The sequence below is a fragment of the Nyctibius grandis genome, chromosome 6 (genome assembly GCF_013368605.1).
Source record: "Nyctibius grandis isolate bNycGra1 chromosome 6, bNycGra1.pri, whole genome shotgun sequence".
Lineage (NCBI taxonomy): Eukaryota > Metazoa > Chordata > Aves > Nyctibiiformes > Nyctibiidae > Nyctibius > Nyctibius grandis.
Window position 1 is genome coordinate 66,078,504 of NC_090663.1, and position 9,329 is coordinate 66,087,832.

A 9,329-nucleotide genomic window follows, 5' to 3' on the forward strand; every position below is an offset into this window, starting at 1 on the left:
CCATGGGTCCAGAGAGTCCACAGACTTGAAAGCTGACTAGAAAAAACAAGTTCATACGTATTGCATCATATCCTACATACATGGGACTTCTAAAACAGGCTGCAACTCTCCTGAAAGCATTTGGGTGTCTATAAATCACAAGCCAACAAAAATTCCAGAGCTGAAATTGGTTTAACTGGTGCCTAGGCTCTGTGCTGATCTCTTAAACAGAATTAAGTTTCCACCCAAACCCCTCAAATACAGGGGGAGCAAAGAGTAAATGCAAGCTCCTGAAAGAGCGCATTTGCCAGTGTGTTGGCAAGTCAACAAACTGCTGACAAGAGAGGTCACTTCGCCACTTGGCCTAGGCCATACCTGTAAGCATGCATGGGAAGCACAGTGATTTAGAAGAAAATGCAACTCAGAGTTGTGACAGAGCTGCACTCCCTGGCCTGCCTCCCTCTTCCCTTCAAAGAGAAGCCTTTTTTCAATATATGTAAACACATCCACACCAGCTCAGACAGTCCCAGTGTAGGGGATAAGACACCCAGACAACAATCCCGCTCTTTAACCTCCTGCGCAGTATGTAATGCAGGTGGACACGCTGACCAAAAATTACCTGTGCAAACATCTGTTACATGTCCTGAATGACTTGGGCAGAAACTGAGTGCAGTGCTTCCCCAGGTAGCTGGGCACTGCACTCTTCTCTGCTAAGAGCTTTCACTCCTTTTTGCATTTCGCCCATGGCTTGGCTGTCGAGGCTGACACCAAGATACCAGGCAGTGGGATCAGTAATATGGTCTGGGAGTATGTCTGCCAACAATACGCCTAAAAGCCTCTTTATCCCCCTGTTTGCAGTGTTCCGTAGGGCTTTTAATCACTGAATCTGGACCAGGCTTTGAACCCAAGTAGAGCCTAAAAGTCACCCATACCCTGTAGCTACCTTCTATGGTGACTGCCAGTGACTCAGTCAGTCACTCCTAGTTGATCTCCACAGTTCTTCATTGTGGGATTAAAACTAATGGTCTCATCCATCCCACATACTTACAGAAAAGCACAGGGAAATCTGAATCCATGCTTGAACAGAAACATTCGCTCATTTAATTGGAGAAAGTATTCCAGCTTCCCATTATTTTAATCTCTCAAGAAGGGGCTAGATGGCCACAGCAACTCAAACTTGGCAGGAAAAAAACAACTATGCAGAGTTAAACCATGGCATCAGTTTGAGACTTAGCTCCCCACTGACTTCGAAATAATGATAAAATATGATGAATTGAAAAGTACTTTGCATATCTGTTTTGAACTCCCTAGACTCTACAGCCTTCACAGCACTGGTCTAATTAAAAATCTCTCCAAAAAATCTCTGATCAACAGAAGTTATTCTTCTCTGAGCAAAGAAGCTGTTTTTGCCAACTTTTGTTCTTACCCAAACCCCAGTTTGAGCCAAAAAGCTATACGAAAATCTATGCTGCATGCCATTGCGATGTGGATATATTTCTGAAACTCCAGCATGACAAAGTGGCCTTTGTTTTGCCTCCTGTCTTTGCTGATGAACTAAATCAAACCCCACATTGTTCAGAACCAAAGTCTATAAGGAAGCTGCATTTTTTTCTGATAAATATATCTGCTTGCACTGCCAAGATTTCATTCTCCGACTCTACTCTCCTCCCCAGTCTATCCCTCCAATTTGGTCACTAAAATGTAGCATTTAGTTTCCAAAGCTTTTTCTCAACTCTGAAACTGGGGTGACTAAAACACCCCAGGTCAATATGCAGTCAAGTGGCTTCTTTATAGACATCTTAGAAATTAAAACTGTGCTTGAGCTGTGATTAATCAGAATGGTCACTGATAATATTGAAAGCCTGTTTTCCAAAGGGGGACAAGACTCACAAATATTTTACATCATACACTCTAAACAGCGATCAAGTTTTCCATTTATATTTTAGGAGGCTACCAGTACACACCAAACTACACCATTTTTCATGCATACTTTTTCTACAGCATCCTCTGTAAAGTTTTAAAACTGAGAAGCTTTTTGTGCTACAAAATTTGAAAAGGCATACAGAGATGGGGAAAGATATCCAAACTCAGGTACACCTCCCTAAATCAAAAGCTCAGCCAGGCAGTGAAAGAATGGAGGTTTGTTTTCTGATTTTTATTTGTTTAAGCTGAATCAAGTTCTGGATAATCTAAATCTGTTAGAAACAGATAACATTATAGTGCAGTAAAGTTTTTGGGTGTAAACTGAAGAAGTCACAAATTAATTAGCCCAGAGAAGGGACAGTTGTCAACAAAGTACTTACACAGTGGCCTTTAAAATTGTTTTTATCTGTCTATATATTCCTGCATGATAGGATTCAGGGATTTCTCCTATGGTTTCATGGGCCAGGGCTGAATGAGCAAAAGGAATCACTTGCTCTCTGCATAGTCCAAACACTAATTTTGGGAACTAATGTCTTGCAACCACCAGAACCATAAATAATCATTTTATCCTACTGGAAAGAACACTATCCAATCACAAAGCTCCTGTGCAAAACAGAGATGATAGAAGTAGCTCAGCATTATGTACCATTTACTCCGGTTGTAAATCTGTCCCAATATTCCCAGCCCTTTTTTCCTTCCTGCCAGAGTACAACAAGCCAGAGACATGGCCTGTCAGGTTGTGTCTGCACATCCTGGCTGGCACAACCTTGCCCTTAAGCCTGCTCCTACAAAGACTTCAATCCCTTAGGCTTAAGCTCATGCACAAATTTTAACAAATCCACAATGTGTCTGGAGAAATGCCAAGGTTAACAACACAGGGCACCACTGTATTAACCAAACACATTGTAATGCTACAAAACTCTGGGTGGTTTTGTATGTCATGTAATCAAATAATCATAGTGTGTTTGTGAATTGGATATCTGCAAGGGAACAGCTAGAGAGGAAATGAGCGGAGCAACCCTTTTTCTGCATGGTCACACAACCCCTCCCAAACAGCACTATGAGATGCAGAAAGAGGCCTGCAAAACAAAATTCACTTAATCTTTGGATTACCTCCAGGTAAAGTACAGCCAAAGAGAGAAACTAGAGCACACATCTGTGAACTGTTCCACTGAACAGTTACATTTATTACAATTAATGTAACACAATTACAGAGTGTTACATTTATTGATGCAAGAAGGGGATATACCATCACAGTGAAAAAGTTAAGGGCTACACTTGACCTAAGGGATGTGGACTTGAACCATGAAGATGACGAAGCCTGCACTGATTTAAAAGAAAGTTCTTCTGCTCACTGACCTTTCTGTCCATAGGGCTGCCCCTGACACCCTCACGCTCTCATCTGCTGCCAAGCATCACCCAAACCTGATTTGCATGCTGGCAGTTCCCAAAATCCAGCTCAAACTGGGACTGACAGAATAGGAGAAAGCCAAAGGAAACTAAGGCCTCATGGTGTAGAGAAGAGCAGTGAAGTAGTCATCAAGGCGTTGTTCATAAAAGAGCATTATAGATACACTGACAAACTCAACATCTACCCAAGTCTGTCAACTTCAGCAGTTGATGTCATGCAGCACATGGAGCATTTTCTGAGCTCACCTGTCAACAGTATACAGGGAGGGTGAAAAAGAAAAGGAAATCAGTTCATCTGGTGATTGAACAGATAGATAGGCTGAATTCAAAGTAGAATTTAGAGCAGCATAAGTCAAACCTGTCAGAAATCTACTGAACTACTGCCTGTCTCCAAACAGGAGCATTTGCATCTGCACAAAGCTGGACACTACCATTCTCACACGGCAAAAGCTGCCTACCTTCCTCAGGTATCTAGCATTTTCTAAACAGCTGGGGTGTGGCCACAGGAGGGGCAATAGTGTTTTACAAGGAGGCTCATCAGCAAAAAACAGATAGAAATACCCCGTTTTTCTTATCTGTTTTACTTGCAGCAATTTTCTCCCCACCCCTGAAAAAGGGCATAGAAAAACTAGCTTGAACAAATCAGTGATGCAAGGATTACTTTGTATTTCTTAACAGAAAAGATTCCTGCACTTACCTCCTCCTTTGGCATAAGTTGCTTACTAAGTAGAAAATAAGCATGATGTTTCAAACAAATATTGATTAAATCCACTATTTACAAGGGAAAAAGTTTGGAAGTAATTAAACTCCCTGAAGCTGATGGGCCAAGCTGGAACCACGGATGTAATTCCCCATTCTCAGCATCTGCTACTTGAGACAATTTATTCCAGATAACATTTTCAGAATTTCACTAAGAGAGGGAAGAGAAATAACTCCAGCAAGGAAAGACATAACATGCAATCTCTGCAAAAGTAAATTAACTGCAATTTAACATCAGAAAACTTCTTTTAAGTAAAAGAATGACCTGTATTGGCACTCACATTATGAATGGCTAAACAAAAGAATTGCTGCAATACATTTGGTCATGAGTTGTCTGCAAAACACATTTTTTGGTTTATTTTTTGCAACATTACTAAAAAAAGAAAACTTTTGCCCCTCCCACCTCTTTCCACCGTTACCCTATTTCAAATCCTTTTCCCTGTTAGGTACTCAGGATGTGGCTCCACGGTCACTTTGCAGTGGCAGCAACACAACCTGCCATGTAAAAGGTCATGCAGACATTACTGATAGTATAATGCAGGGGGAGCAGGGCAGGAGCAGGCTGCACTCCTGGCATTTCAATGTAACCACATGCACTTTTATTCCTAGCCACTCACTGAAGTTACTACTACAGGGATGTGGTTAGTTACAGGCAGATTTTTCCATAAGCATTTTTAAGAAGCCAGGAACATGTTTCTGAGACACAAACTGAATTGTCTGTAAACTTTCATCTGTGTCTGCATTCAGCCCAGGAGAAGGTTCATCGTATACTGCACATAAAGTCAGAGTTCTCACAGAGTTCAGGAAAACAGGCTTTTGTTTCTCAAAATATCAGGTGACAGCCATGGCTTTCGGCTCTTCACTTCAGGTTTTAAGTTTGCTAGATGTGATGCACTGTGAGAGACCTGGTGAGCCGCCTTAGGGTGAGTGGACTCACCAACCTGTGGTTGCATCTGCTCACATATATGTCCTCTTTCTGTACTGCAGCCCCTAATTGCACATTCCTGTATATTAACATTAATTTCATCCATACTGTTTGAAAAACCTAAGACCATTCTGCCCTTTAACCCTCCTTTATATCTTAAGCAAAACTCTGAGAAGTAATTTTAAAAACCTTAAAAGCAAGCAACAATGGCAACAGTGTCTAGTAAGTCTGCGTTCACGCTAGATTCTCAAGTATCACTGCAGTGCTACTTACACTTTCCCGAGAGGAGTAGACAAAGCAGCAAGGAACCACTGTCAGTTCAAACCAAGCCTCATCAACCACCTGTTTAGGCTATAATTCAAAGTGACAAAGAGCTCTTCAGATGTACTATGAGATTCGCTGCAAAATAACTCTCAAGTGTTAACTGAGTTAATTCATTTCAGATTAATCAAGCCTTTGATAAAAGCACACCTGAATACAGACCAGCTGAATATAGTAGCTTTTTTTCCCTGGGTAGGTGAAATGGAGGCTTTTGTGGTTTTCCAAAGGTCAGAAGGGGAACTTAAGCTATCAGATGCTTGTTGGTTTTCCCATTCAATCCAGAATCAAAGCAATTTCAGCAGAAAATGATAACCAAACTAAAAGTGAAACTACTCACACATCTTGTGACTTCACATGGAAGGATTGGGGGAAGGAACAGAGAGAAAAGGCAGAGTCTTGGAAACACGGTCCAGAAGCTTAAAGAGATTGTACCAAATTGTACACATGAATATCACAGCTACTGAATGCTCCAACCTTTCTTTAAGTGTGCGCTGGTTATCCTCGGCAATATACTTCATTACAGGTTTAAAAGAGGAAGGTACATCATTCACGAGGTCCCTGCACAGAATCATAGAATGCTTTGGGTTGGAAGGGACCTTAAAGATCATCGAGTTCTAACCCCCCTGCCACCGGCAGGGACACCTTTCCACTAGACCAGGTTGCTCAAAGCCTCATTCAACCTGGCCTTAAACACTGCCAGGGAGGGGGCATCCACACCTTCTCTGGGCAGCGTGTTCCAGCATCTCACCACCCTCACAGGAAAGAATTTCTTCCTGATGTCTAATCTAAATCTACCCTCTTTCAGTTTAAAACCATTACCCCTCGTCCTATCACTACATACCCTTGTAAAAAGTCCCCTTCCAGCTTTCCTGTAGGCCCCCTTCAGGTACTAGAAGGCTGCTATAAGGTCTCCCTGGAGCCTTCTCTTCTCCAGGCTGAACAACCCCAACTCTCTTCATAGGAGAGGTGCTCCAGCCCTGTGACCTTCTTCGTGGCCCTCCTCTGGACTCGTTCCACAGCTCCATGTCCTTCTCCTGTTGTGGGCCCCAGAGCTGAACGTGGGGTCTCACAAGAGCAGAGAGGAGTGGCAGAATCACCTCGCTTGACCAGCTGGCCACGCGGCTTTTGATACAGCCCAGGATAAGGCTGGCCTTCAGGGCTGCAAGTGCACATTGCTGGCTCATGTTGAGCTTCTCGTCAACCATCACCCCCAAGTCTTTCTCCTCAGGGCTGCTCTCAGTCCATTCTCCACCCAGCCTGTATTTGTGCTTGGGATTGCCCCGACCCACATGTAGGACCTTGCACTTGGCCTTGTTGAACTTGATGCAGTTTGCACAGGCCCACCTCTCAAGCCTGTCTATGCAAACATAAGATAACACATGCAAAATTTCAAAAGGTGCAGAGTATCATCTGAGGATGTGATAACATATGCAGATGTTTGTACTGCATTGCCACCCCTAGATCAGTGGGCTTTCTGAAAACTGATTAGGAAAAATGTGTTACTCTCACTGGTTAAGGACTACCTGCTAAAGCAGCTCACAGCTGGCAAGAAGCAAGTCAGCCCTTCCACCGCTCCAAAACCCATCAGAGGAAAAAACCCTACATGTCTTGGAAAAAGCTATGCAGCTCTTCACACAAGCTGCACAGCGCCATAAACTGACCACCAGAAGCAATCCTATTTCATCATCATATACAGCAATTATTACAACAATGTTCTGCAAACTTTTGGAGAGATGTTAAGATCCTTCTCAAAAATTTATTATACCTACGTAATACGCCATCTTTCTCAAACATTTTAGTTTGTAGCACATCTTTATAAAGGGAAAATAATACATAGACAAGCACTCCTCATAGTATTGCAACAGTTATGATTTTGTTGCAAAACTCTATGTGGCAGCTCCTTGCAATAATGAAAATTTCAGCGTTCTTCTCAAGTAAATTTCTCCTTACAGAGAAAAGCTGAAAAATAGGACCCAATGCAGCTTAGAGGCTTAGTAAACCAGTGGTAAATAAACATAACATATTTATTTGATTTGAAATTCGCAGGACTTTTAATCAAATCTCATAATTTTTTCTGTGAATGATTCATGATGTTGAAAGCCTGGGTTTGACAATACTCTCGTAATGCTTATTTGTATTCTACAGAGCCTTTGGCAATTCTTCTGTGACAAATAAAACGTGTGGTGCGTGCATTGAAAATGGAGACAAGCTTATCACCAGGGTCAGCATAATTCTAACTTCCCTTTTCTACCATTAGCAGAGCTTGTATTTTGAGGCATCACCTCTCCCATATATACCAGCCTCATTTATTCAAGTGTCTTACCATGACTAATTGTGACAGCACAGATTCTGCATTGGGTCTTGCTTTAACCTGAGGAAATGAAGAAGCAGGGGAAAGGCCAACAAGGCAGATATCATGGTGGGAGTCTTCTATAGACCACCCAACTAGGATGAAGAGGCAGAAAAAATATTCTATAAGAAGCTGGGAGAAGTCTTACAATCGATAGCCCTTATGTCGTGGGGGACTTCAACTTAAGAGAGGAAAACAGTCTATGGGGTTCCTGGAGCATATGGAAGATAACTTCCCTATACAGCTGGTGAGTGAGCCAACTAGGGATAGTGTCCCGCTGGACCTGTTGCTTACGATCAGAGAATGACTTGTTGGTGATGTGATGGCTGGAGGCTGTCTTGGGCACAGCGATGATGAAATGATAGTTTTTTGATTCTTGGAGAAGTAAGGAAGGGGGTCATCAGAACTGCTACCTGGGAATTGTGGAGGGCAGCCTTTGGCCTATTTAGGAGCCCAGCTGACATAATCCCTTGGGAGACAGTCCTGAAGGGCAAAGGAGTCCAGGAAGACTGGACATTAATCAAGAAGGAAATCTAAAAAGCGCAGGAGCAGGCCGTCCTCATGTGCCGAAAGACAAGCCGGTGGAGGACTGGCCTGGCTGAGCAGAGACCTTTGGCTGGAACTCAGGAGAGTTTATGACCTTTGGAAAAAAGATGTCATCAGGCTATGCAGGGAGAAAACTAGAAGGGCCAAGCTCAACTAAAATTTAATCTGGCCACTGCCATAAAAGACAGGACTAAGATTTGGGGAACTACAGGCCTGTTAGTCTGACCTCGGTGCCGGGGAAGGTTATGGAGTTCATCGTGAGTGCCATCACATGACACGTACAGGACAACCAGGGGATCAGGCCCAGTTAGCATGGGTTTATGAAGGGCAAGTCCTGCTTGACTAACCTGATCTCCTTCTATGACAAAGATGACCCGCTTACTGGATGACGGAAAGGCTGTGGATGTTGTCTACCTAGACTTCAGTAAAGTCTTTGACAGTGTTTCCCATAGCATTCTCCTGGAGAAATCGACTGCTCGTGGCTTGGACAGGCATACGCTTCGCTGGGTAAAAAATTCGCTGGATGGCGGGCCCAAAGAGATGTCGTGAACGGAGTTAAATCCAGTTCGTGGACGGTCACAAGTGGTATTCCCCAGGGCTCAGTATTGGGGTCGGTTCTCTTTAATATCTTTATCAATGATCTGGACGAGGGGATCAAGTGCACTCTGAGGAAGTTTGCAGACGACAACAAGTTGGGCAGGACTGTTGATCTGCTTGAGGGTAGGAAGGCTGTGCAGAGGGATCTGGACAGGCTGGATTGATGGGGTGAGGCCAACTGTATGAGGTTCAACAAGGCCATGTGCTGGGTCCTGCACTTGGCTCACAACAACCCCATGCAACACTACAGGCTTGGGGAAGAGTGGCTAGAAAGCTGCCTGTCAGAAAAGGACCTGGGGGTGTTGATCGATAGCCAGCTGAACATGAGCCAGCAGCATGCCTAGGTGGCCAAGAAGGCCAACAGCACCCTGGCTTGTATCAGAAATAGCGTGGTCAGCAGAACTAGGGAAGTTATCATCCCCCTGTACTCAGCACTGGTGAGGCCACACCTCCAATACTGTGTGCAGTTTTGGGCCACTCACTACAAGAAAGACATTGAGGTGCTGGAGCGAGTCGAAA